Below are 12,795 nucleotides of genomic sequence, written 5' to 3'. Positions count from 1 at the left end.
CCATGCCCGGGACTGCTCAACAAAATGGTGTAGCTGAAAGGCGTAATCGTACTCTTATGGATATGGTACGAAGCATGTTGGCTAATTGTGATCTCCCTTTATTTCTTTGGACTGAAGCATTAAAAACAGCCGTCCACATACTTAATCGGGTTCCTTCTAAGTCTGTCCCCAAAACTCCATTTGAACTATGGACAGGAAGGAAACCTAATTTAAATTATTTTAAGGTGTGGGGATGCCGGGTGAAGCTAAACTATATAATCCTCATTCCAATAAGTTAGATATGAAAATTGTTAGGTGTTCTTATATTGGATATCCCGAACGTTCAAAAGGATACCGATTTTATTGTCCTTCTCATTCTACCAGAATTGTTGAGACTAGACATGCTGAATTTCTTGAGTTTACAAACTTGAGTGGGAGTAATGGTGGTAGGCAAATAAATCTTCAAGTAGAAAATGAAGAGGCACCATTCAATGACATACCGGTGCCCATTAGTTAGCCACTTGAACCACCTAATGATTTGCCGGTTTCTCATAATAATAATGTTACTAACACTGAGAATCCATCTACATCAAATCCATTAACATCTCAAGAGGTAAATGAAAAAGAGACTCAAGAACCGCCATTAAGAAGGTCTTCTCGGCCTAGGCGACCCATAGTTTATGATGACTTTGTGACTTACCTTCATGAGACTGTCTTTGAGTTGGGTAAAATAGATGATCCAACTACTTTCAAAGAAGCCATGAATTGCGACCAATCAGCTAAATGGTTGAGTGCCATGGAAGATGAGTTGAACTCAATGAAAATAAATAATGTTTGGGAACTTACTGAATTGCCAAAAGGTTCTAAGCCTGTAGGTTGTAAGTGGGTCTATAAAACTAAATAAACCCTAATGGAAACATTGAACATTATAAAGCACGTTTGGTTGCAAAAGGATATACTCAAAGAGAGGGAATTGACTATCAGGAGACTTTTTCTCCTATGTCAAGAAAGGACTCTCTAAGAATAGTTATGGCCTTGGTAGCACATTTTGACTTAGAATTACATCAAATGGATGTTAAAATTGCATTCTTAAATGGAGATTTGCATGAAGATGTGTTTATGAAACGACCTGAAGGTTTTGAGCCTAAAGGAAAAGAACACTTGGTATGCAAATTAAATAAGTCAATTTATGGGTTAAAACAAGCGTCTCAACAATGGTACATCAAATTTGATGAAGTAATGAAAAGACATCATTTCATTAAAAACCAAGTAGATCAGTGTGTTTATATTAAGATGAATGGGAGTAGATTCATCATATTTGTGTTGTATGTTGATGACATATTGCTAACAAGTAATAACTTAGACATGTTGCATGAATCCAAAAGATTATTATCTGCTAATTTTGACATGAAAGATCTCGGTGAAGCCTCTTATGTGATTGGCATAGAAATCCATCGAAATCGATGCATTGGGACATTAGGACTTTCTCAAAAGGCATACATTGAGCGGGTACTTAAAAGATTTAATATGGAACATTGCACTCCCACTGTAGCGCCGGTGATAGTTTTGGGTCTTATCGGTGCCCTAAATCAGAGGCAGAACTCGAACAAATGAGACTCCTACCATATGCTTTTGTTGTAGGAAGCTTAATGTATGCTCAAGTTTGTACTCGTCCCGATATCGCATACATAACTGGCATGCTAGGTAGGTATCAAACAAATCCTGGCCTAGATCACTGGAAAGCTACTAAAAAGGTGTTGCGATATTTACAAGGGACAAAAGAGTATAAGTTAACTTATAGAAGGTCAGATGATCTTGAACTCATAGGCTATACCGAATCTGATTTTGCGAAGTGTAAGGATGACAAAAAGTCTACTTCGGGATACATTTTTATGCTATCAGGTGGGCCCATTTCATGGAAGAGTCAAAAACAACAATTGACCACTACATCGACAATGATGGCAGAATATATTGCGTGTTATAATGCCACGTGCCAAGCGATGATTCTAAGAAATCTTATTAAGGGACTCAAAATTGTTACTTCCATACAGAGGCCTATAAGAATGTATTGTGATAATAGTGCAGTCGTGAGTTTTTCAAACAGTAATAGCTCAAGTGGTGCTGGACTATATCTCGACACAAAGTATTTGTTTGTGCGAGAGAAAGTGGAAGACCAAAGTGTTATTTGTTGAATATATTAGCACACATGACATGTTAGCGGATCCACTTACTAAAGGTCTACCGCCCAAAATATTCAATGATCATGTAATTAATATGGGCTTTAGGCGAGACCTTTTATGAATGTCATGTAAACAATGTAAACACGTTTAGGATACTATCTTCTTAATTCACTCAAATGTAAAGTTTGTCTATATTTCTTAATATATGTGCACTATAATGTTTATTTTAGACAAACGTATTCTTTACCACATAACCTATAAATTTGAAGATGATATCATTATCATAATTGATAGGGGTCTTTGTATTAATAAGAATGCAACTGACTGTATCGGTTTGTTTTGATGTTATCATAAGAAGGTTTAACGAAATTACCTAATTTTATTACTTGGCCATTATTAGTATTAATTTACATGTGTATATAGTACACGCATATATAAATGTTTAGTAAAAATGGTCCAGCAGCCAAGTGGGAGAATGTTAGAAATATTTATGTGGCTTTTGACCATTTGACATTTATATGGACTAAATGTGTGTAGCCCCATAATAAAGGTATCTAATTTGATGGGAGTTAATACTTTAAGGGGTTAATATGTAAATATGGTGGTTAAAAGGATTGTTGAGTCGTTGCCCTAGTTAACTGTCATCATCATACGATCGTTCAATCATCCATTCATACGATCACTCTGACAAAACTCTATAACACCATAATTCAATCCATCTTAATTCAAGGGCAATTAGACTCTTAATCTTGATCATCATCATGGCATCATCTTCATCAAACACTCAAAGGAATCAATCGTCTCCATCAAGTAAGTATTACAACCCATTATTTATGATAGATTAATTTGGGACTTGTAGAATTGGTATCATATGTTGAAATTGATTCAACACACACTCTTGTTTTGACTGTGGCATCAGCATTCTGCAGTTCGGAAGCTTTTAAAACCATCCATGTTTCGTGGTATCCTGTCCAGATCCGTCATCAGCAAACATACGTACCCGGGTCCAACTGGTTCAACCGAAGCATAACAGACCAGTGTGGTTTAACCAGCCTGCTCTGGTTTAAAAGACCATGGTCCTATCTAACTATCCTTCCAAATTTAAATCCCTGTAAAATATCAAATAAAAAAGTGAAAATTGGAGAAGTATTATCTTCCAAGAATAATTAACATATATGAAAACTTTTCAAATGTATATTTCAAAAGATTACCTCTTGTATTTTTGTTGTTATAAAGGAATTAATGCCTTCCCCAACATTAAACGACCCAAAATCTGTCTCTACTGTTGTTAGCTTTGGTGCAATTGAACGACCCTCGGTGAAAACTCTTATTTTTAGGCAATTCATGATTACCAATCTATCTAGTGATGGGAATGTAAAATCCGGATTCCCTAAGCAAAATCCCGTGAGACTTGAAAGATTTTCAAGTTTTAAGGACTTTAGACAAGGAAACTTAATCTCACTCACTTTGCCATCACAATCTTCTTCTTCTTCTGCGTTGACAATGGCCTTCATATTCCAGCAGTATTCTATATGTAGCTCTTGGAGTTGCATGACACAACCAACCATGGAACATGTAAAAACATATTCTAAACCATGGCGACTTCTAAGAGAGAGTTTTGTTAGGCTTGGAAACTCCAATATTCTCCACTGGTTGCTCTTCCATATGTACTTCAGGTTACGCAGAAGATATAAATCAACTTCTCTTAGCTTAGGAAACCTGACAATAGTTTGTGATTCATTGTTTGTGTCTTCCAATGCTACTTGAAATACCCCCTTCACATGCCAACAAGCATATGCATGAATTGTTTCAAGCTTTTGTAGTTGTTGCAACACATTGCATGGAAAAATATATCTACGCATGTACATGGCATTCAAATTGCATTGGGTCAGATTATGAAAAGACCAAGTTCTCCCTTCTGAAATAATAGGAGTTGAGTTTGTGCCATCTAAACATGGGGATGGTGTCTGCAAAGCCAAAAAAGAAACAGAGAAATTCATGTATGATTCAATTTCATAAGTAGAAATAATTTGTTGGATGATGAAGAAGACTGCATTGATGGCAATCCACTCCAACTAGATGTTTTTGTTGTATTGTGTTTTTTCCTCTCATAAAAATAACTTTTATACGTAAGGGATGATAAAGCAAATTAAAATTCTGGTTCAATGTATTATCCATTTATTTCACAAGACATTCTATGCTTACACAGAAACGTACTACTATATATCCTTGTGTCTCATACTTTTACTTCGGTGATTTCTTATTTAGAAAATGCGAAAAGAATAAAAACCACTTATACCTAATTTATTATTAGATGGTGTAAAAGAAACAGAAAGAAAGAAAAGAGAGAGAGCATACCTGATGCAACATGGGTGTCACATGAAAGTTAAGACCACTTTCAAGATTATGTTTGCCTAGCTCTGAGTGTATGTACTTAAGCCTAGGTGTTGTCGACTGACCTGACGTGAATGCCATGATTTTGGGGCAATTTTTGATCATAACATAATCCAATAATGGCCATTGGAAGTCAATATTAACCCCCAAGAAAAAACCTGCAAATTTTGGTAGATGGTCTAGTTCCATTGATTTCATATGAGGAATGACAACGTCCTTAGATGATGTTGATGTCTGCTCTCCATGGTCTTCCCTCACAATCACTTTGATTGCCTCACAATTAGTTATCGACAACTTTTCGAGTTTCTTGAGGCTTTCAAGTGTGGAAAATGTGCATATGTATTCCAAGCGCTCACAACCATCAATATTAAGTATCTTTAGGTTTGGAAGTTTATGCATAATAATATTTCTTGGTATTGGATTTGCAATTGTAGTATCAGCGCTTACTTCAGAACTACTAGGACAACCAACAATTCTGTTAGTGTTGATATCTTTAGTTTCAAATACCTCCTCCATTGATTTGCATCCTTTTATACTTAGTACTTGAAGGTTTTGCATTCGTCCAGATACATAAGATGGAATCACACTTGACAAAGCATCACATCCAATTATAAGAATCTCTCTAGAGTATTGGCATAAAGACCAAGAAACAACATCCACTTGAGAAATCTGTTGAAAAATCAATACAAAATTATTTAATTAACAAAGTTAGTTTAACAAACCACTACCCACTGCTTCATAATGTGGGTATTTTTCGGGTTAGTATTGGATATCAAGGGTGTTTTGCTTTCATAACTGATCATTTTGTTTTAATTAGCTTAGTTGGTGTTGGAAGAAAAATGATCCATTTAATGCAATTTGTGTGAATACAAATATGCATGTGGTTCATATGTTTATGGAACTACAAACAATAAAAAAATTAATGATCGTATCTATTTTGCCGATTAAATACAAAGGATTGGCTAACAAAATGTCATAAAATAACGAGTGAAGGGCAAGGAAATAAAAGAATGAAACGAATATATGTTTAAAAAAAACTTAGTTGAAAAACTAGAAAACATACCTTAGATTGACCACCACCAATATGCTTGAGATTGTGCAAGCAAAAAAGCTCCAAAATATCAAGATGAGGGAACAAAATGGTATATGTGTGGGCAGACGTAGAAGTCGTCATTTCTTCACTTATATCTAAAACAACTTCATTCATGCCATCACAAAAGCTTATGTCGACCTTTTTTAGGTTGGAAAGAAGTTTAACCATGAGAGATGTAAGCAAGTACTTAATGTTTTTACATTTCTTCAAACAAATGGTTGTTAGGTTTTGGAATAAGGATGATTGTATGCGAAGAATAAAGGTTTCATTCCAATTGCTACATTTCCATACATGAGCCATGTTTTGTTCAAGGTAGGGAAGTAACATTAATGGTGGTTGAGTTGTTACAGATTGATCTTCATTACTCGGACCCTCAATCTCAAACACCACCTCCATCCCTTGAAAGCTGCTACACACAATCTTACGAAGGTTATGGAAATTGGGTGTGATCTCATAGGATGGTAATGCAACTATAGAGACAAGAGCACCCACTTTTGATATATCTTCCTTTGGCAATATGATAATCTGCATTGCATGTGATTAGCAATTTCCCTCATTAATAGATCTTTTCTTTTTTATATGTATATACAGTTTTGAATTTTACAAAGATTATTCTGATTTGGGCGAGAGATAGTAAAAGACCTAAAATTTCTAATTATTTCCATATTTTCTTATTTTGGTCTCAATGTTTGCTCAGATGCCCTTGCTTGTGAAAACACGTACATGAATTCTAGTAAACAATCATAGGGTTTTCGTAAAAAATCACCGTCATGTATATAATATTTATTCTGTCATGCATTATCTCAAAATTAGTATTAAGTTTGTAACATATCCAAAAGTTACACTATACGAGCAAAATTTAAAACTGTAATAAAATGATGAGATGAGTTTGGCGAAACGAGAAATCCATAGAAAAAATACGAAGTTAAGATATGATTAATAAGCAACATTTAGTTAAATAAATGCACAGAATTTGAGTCATACCTCTTGCTCTTTCGTAGTCTTGACCGACATATTCTGCACATCCAAAAATACGGATGTACTTAAGTGCTCTCATCTCAAAATTGGCAGTCGTAGGTGTGAGTATATTTCGAAACTTCTCACAATGTTGGATACATATGGATTCAACAGCTTGAAAACCATGGGCGAGGTTACCGGAGTTGTTATTTTTAGCATTTTTTATCCTCCATGCCTCTCTAAGGCTCTCACAATTCATCACAACAATTTTGCTCAGGCTTTCGTTGCTGCTAAGTTGCTCATTTTTACCCAAGTCTATGTTGAATAACACTTCAATGAAACCACAACTTTGAATGATAAGCCGTTCTAAATGACCAAGTAATCACATTGGATTGCTCGGAAAAACATTTACCAGACTATTACAGTCACTCACATTAATCACTCTTAACATGGAAATGTAGTTAACCTCCTCCTTGCACGGCCATATCTCCTTTAGATGGTTCATTCTACTAATATGTAGTTTCTCCAACACTGGTACCTGCATAAAAAAGCATTCATTGGTCGATATTGACTTTCATCACAAGAAAATTATAATAATATACCGACTTATAGCACCTAATCAATTTATAATATCAAAATAAAACACATTTACCGCTACGTTAAATAGTGGTTGTTCCGCAGAAATATTAATATTACTCCCTGGAAAGATGCCAGTAACATGCTGAAGGTTTTCAAGATCCAACTCCATTAGTTTCGGGAACTCCACAACATTAGCATGGTCACACAAACATACAAGCTCTGGTAGATTCTTCAAAGACAGAAACTTTAACTTGTCGAATTTGATCACCTCTGCTCCCCTGTTCTCATCATGTATCACTGCTTTCAAAACACCGCACCACCAAATTCCGAGGCTCTCAAGGTTCATCAAACCTTTTGCCACGGGAATTGTAAATAGGTATGTCAACTCTACACAGTTCGAAATACGAAGTTCTTTTAAATTGCAAAAGGAACTTTGAGGCGGATTCGTTAAAATATCTTCAAGATAACTCATATCATTCACTTGCAAATAGAGTATCTCTGTTCTACCAAACAACTCATTAATTTTGCATTCAAGAAGTTCCCTGCTGCTACTCGCAAGTACCAATGTATTTTCTAACGAATATACGTCTTTTAGTAGACAACCCATAGATATCCTGAATCTTTCAAGTTTCTCAAATGACACATATGTCTGTTGGGCACAATTCTCGGAAAATTCGACCTCTAATGTAGAAAGTTTCTTTGAAAGCATAATCAATTCATCCCAATTGGCATCTGTGAATCTAATAGCAGGCCCTTTAGAAACTCTCATATAAAGCTCTTCAAGTTTTTCCAAGTTTTGAAAGACACCATCTTCAATACAAAGGTCAACACATCCCATCAAATCAAGTAACTTTAGCCTTTTCAGCTTACCTAATTTGGACGGTAGCCTTTTGATGCCACAATCAGCAAGGACTAGTACTTCTAAACTAGTAAGATCTCCAAGAAAAGAGATATCAGCATCCATCGACGGGCATGAACGAAGAGATAGTGCTCGAAGGTTGGTCGAGTATTGCGGAAGAAACGGACAACGCAAATTTATATAAGCCACAACCTCAAGCTTTTCCATCCTTGTATAAAAATCTTTCGGGAAATTGAGTTGCTTATTCTCACCCATTAGCATTTAAGAGTTTAAGGTTTGGGTGGTTAAAATCTTCAATAAACTCAAGCATACCTCCACACTTTAATAGAATTCTCTCATAAGACTCGTCTTTTTTAAGTTGCTCATAAATACTATCACCATGATTCACAATCAAAGCTTGCTTAACTTCTGAAAATTTGCATAAAGTAAAATCACGCACGAGATCATGCATTTTCACAAATCCTTCGTAGTCTTTAATCAGTAAGTTTGAACATATGAGGTTGTCAACACAAGTTTTTACCCGACTTCTTGCTTTTGCTATAGTATGTACATTCTTAAATTGCTTCAATCCCCATCCATATCTCAACAAGTCCTCTATATTAATATTATAGTCCTCCGGGAATAAGCCACTAAGAAGAAAAGTTGCTTTATCATCCTCTTTGAGATTCTTGTAGCTAATCTCAAAAATGTTATCAAGGATACGAAACTCTTTGTTCTGTAAACGATAAACTGTATCTTCCCATGCATACTTTTCCTTATTTCTTAGAGCACATGCAATGGTAGTTATAGAAATAGGCAAACCACCACATCTCTTTATGATATCTTCTCCAATTGATTCAAAATCACCATGTGGTACTAGCCCTACAGTTTCCCAGAACAATGTTTTTGCTTCTTGTTCTTTTAAAATCTCAATCCTGAAAATCGAAGAAGCTTCAATGCCCATACGACTGCAAACAGTTTCATCTCGCGACGTTAATAGCATGTTGAAGCCACTTGGCAAAGGAATTGATAGTCCAATATCCTTAAGGTTGAACTCCTCCCAAACATCATCCAAAATTACCAAAATCTTCTTTTTACCCTCCTGCGACACCCCCTCAAATATTTTCCGGAGACGCTCGGCCCTTGCATCTATAGTTTCTTTAGTTAAAGTATGACTCATGTAATCTGAAATAGTTTTTTGAATGAGAATTGGATTGAGATCTTTCCCAACAACCACCTTCACAATCCAATTAAACATTTTTCTATCCTCGGCATCTTTCTTCAATTGTTCCATCATTATGGTCTTGCCTACACCGCCCATTCCACATAGAGCCATCATTCGTGCCTTATTATCATTTGATTCAAGAAACTTTAATGCATCATTGAATATCAAATCTCTGCTTGACTTGCTTCTTTTTTGGGTGCCATCGTCATCAAGAACTGGTGCAGAGGTGGATGTCCTTTTGGAACTAACCTTACCAAGAGGTATTTGTTCATTAGTCCACTCGATTTTAGATTCTTCATACATGAGACGGTCTATATCCTTGAGAATATTGTATGATCTTTTTCCAGCTTTGTATCTCATCTTCATTTTAAAGCATCCAACCCCAACAATTGGAATTTTCTCCGTCATCTCAACTTTAAGTTTTTCAACTTGTGCCAACCATTTTGGTACATGATGAGGCACCACTAGGCGCTTCGCATTATTTTCCATTTGTCTAGTACGCATATCGCTTGCTTTGTCATCCAATAGTGTCATTTTTGCATGCATGTCTCTAACATAATTTGATGAAGAAACCAGGAACCCTAAGTGTCTCTTAACAGGGACAAGCAAAGAATTAAAAATGGGAGTAACAATTGCAGTTACAAAGTCCATTTTCCAGAATTGTATCTGCAGTTCTATTTATAGAACAATGAAGTAAATGAATTGTTGGTTAAAGTAGGTGGTAATGATATATAAATTTATAAAAGGTAACTTTGTGTTCTATAAATGAAATCTGCAAATATTTATCAAGAGAATCTAGTAGAGGTTATTGGTGCTGATTCAAGAATTGTGTGACCGTTATGTTGGAGTTGTTAGCTGTTGAATAAAGGTCTGGTCTTGGGGCTATTTTATCTCTAAGTTTTGCAGTTTATATTTACTATTTGATAGGCTAGTTTGTTATTTGATTAAGTCTTTGTTTACGTTATGTATTTTGCCTATTTAAGGCCCTTTGCTTATTCAGTAATATCATGAATCCATTCGATAAACACTGTGCCTTATCTATTTTGTTATCATCTTTGTTTCAGCAGATTGGCATCAGAGCTAGTCCAGGTTTTGATATCAACTTGATCGTTCCCTTTAATCTCACAGTCAACTACCTCACTATCATCACTTAAAACCTAACCCTAATTACTCTAATGGCCGTCAACACAAGTTTACCCTCTGCCCCTCTTCCAATCTTCAAAGGAGTTGGTTATGAATTTTGGAAGATCAGAATGAAGACTATCCTGATATCTCAAGATCTTTGGAATTTTGTGGGTACCGGATATAATGAAGCAGATGGTGATCGCCCTAGGTTACGAGGGAATAAGAAGAAGTATGCAAAAGCCTTGTCCCTAATCCAATCCGCTGTGCATGATGAAATTTTCTCTCGTATTGCAGGAGCCTCAACGTCCAAACAGGCATGGACACTCCTGCAAAACGAATATCAAGGTGATTCTAAAGTTCAAATGGTGAAGTTGCAGGGGCTTAGAAGGGAGTTTGAAACTATTCAGATGAAGGAAGGAGAACCAGTGGATGATTTCTTGTCCAAAGTTATAAAGATATTTAATCAAAAACGGTCTTATGGTGAGGCGGTAACGGATCAAACAGTTGTTGAAAAGGTGCTTCGTAGTTTACCGGTGAGATGGGATCATGTTGTGGCTGTAATTGAAGAGTCCAAAGATCTAAGCAGACTCTCGTATGATCAATTGATGGGATCATTGCAAGCCCATGAAGCTAGAGTTAATAGAGGGGTTCTAGCTCAAGCTCCTGTTGAGGAGCAGGCATTTCAAGCAAAAGAAGAAGAAAATGTTGGATTGTTTGTACGAGGAAGAGGTAAAGCACCATTCAGAAGCCGAGGAAGAGGCCGTGGAAGAGGTGCTGGACGAGGAAGAGGACCGGTCCAATGTTATAATTGTGGTAGGATTGGTCATCTGATTAGAGATTGCTGGAGTGAACCCCAAGCAAGTGCTGCTGTTGAGGGAGAAGGAGATGATGATGAAGGCCAGTTAAACATGGCAATTGAATGCCCTAATGATGATAAGGAAAATAGTGTGTTTATGGCTCATGATGAAGTAAGTCGAGCAACCAAAGATGTGTGGTTCTTGGATAGTGGTTGTTCAAACCACATGACAGGACAAAAGTCCTTGTTTGACTCAATTGATCTCTCGAAGAAGGTGAAGGTTCGTATGGGAAATGGTAAGAAGATCCAGGTCGAGGGAAAAGTTGTTGTGAAACTCGAAGCTATGGCTGCAAATTAAAAAATGATAAGTGATGTTCAATTTGCTCCTGAGTTGGACTACAATCTTTTGAGTGTAGGACAACTAATGACAGCCGGTCATAAGTTATTGTTTGATGAAGGGGTATGTATAATCACTAATAAGAAGATTGGGAAAGTTGTTTGCACCATTCCTATGTCAAGTAATAACACCTTCCCACTTGATGTTAAGAAAACAAATAGTGTTGGGCTTTCATCTATCAGTGATGAAACGCTCACATGGCATTTAAGATATGGTCATTTGAATGAAAGGAGTTTACATGATTTAAGTACAAAAGTCATGGTGCATGGGCTGCCAAAAGTGGGGCGCTGGAATGTGTGTGAAGGGTGTGTTGAAGGGAAGCAGACACGTGAAGAGTTTCCTCAACATGCTTCCAGAACCAAAAACTTCTTGATCTTATCCATGCTGATATTTGTGGACCCATGCCTGTTGAATCATTAGGAGGTAACAAGTACTTTCTTTTGTCCACTGATGACCTTAGTCGGATGACTTGGGTTTATTTCTTGCATGAAAAGGCTGAAGTCTTTGCCAAGTTTAAGGTGTTTAGGGCAAAGGTTGAAACAGAAACTGGTTTGAAAATTAAAGCACTAAGATCAGATTGTTAGGTTGCAGGCATAAGAAGGGATCTAACCGCCCCTTATACTCCACACAAAATGGAGTATCTAAAAGAAAGAACAGAACTCTTGTTGACATGGCCACAAGTATGTTGCAAGAAAAGAACCTTGGCAAAGTATTATGGGGAGAAGCAATAGCTGTACATCAGAAATATGTCCCCAACACGTGCAGTAGATGACAAAACTCCACATAAGGTATGGTATGGTCGTAAGACCTCTGTTCATCATCTCAAAATATTTGGTTGTGTAACCTATGGTTTAAAACCTAAACAAATGAGAAAGAAGTTTGATTCGAAGACACGAAAGTGCATTTTTATTGTCTACTCACCAAATTCAAAGGCTTATAGACTATATGATTCTATTGCTAGAAGTGTTGTGATTAGTAGAGATGTCACTTTTGATGAATTGGCCAGATGGAATTCCAAAGGTGAAGGCAAGCACGAGTTAACTGATGATCTTATAATAAGTATTGGTGGAACAAGTAAGAGTTCAAAAGTTGATGAGATTCCTTCAATGCTTGACACAGAAGATGATGAACCGGCCAGTGGTCAACTCAGTCCCAAGTCACCTATTCCAAGTTGTGTGAATGAAGATTCAAGTGCTACCCCTGAAAGCAAAACTCCTAAGGTACGGTCACTA

General features: G+C 36.5%; 2 pseudogenes; one reads left to right on the top strand and one right to left on the bottom strand.

Moving 5' to 3' along the window:
* The first annotated feature begins 1,589 nt into the window (after nt 1-1,589).
* LOC143621925 (secreted RxLR effector protein 161 pseudogene) lies at nt 1,590-2,171 on the top strand (annotated as a pseudogene).
* Nucleotides 2,172-3,238: 1,067 nt separating this feature from the next.
* On the bottom strand, nt 3,239-9,896 carry LOC143621924 (uncharacterized; annotated as a pseudogene).
* Between the last annotated feature and the right edge of the window lie 2,899 nt (nt 9,897-12,795).

This window comes from Bidens hawaiensis, unplaced genomic scaffold (genome assembly GCF_021521415.1).
Source record: "Bidens hawaiensis isolate Kalapana, Puna unplaced genomic scaffold, B.hawaiensis_p1.1 tig00002977_1, whole genome shotgun sequence".
NCBI lineage: Eukaryota > Viridiplantae > Streptophyta > Magnoliopsida > Asterales > Asteraceae > Bidens > Bidens hawaiensis.
The sequence above is the reverse complement of the archived record's forward strand: the minus strand, read 5'-3'. Positions and strand labels throughout refer to the sequence as shown.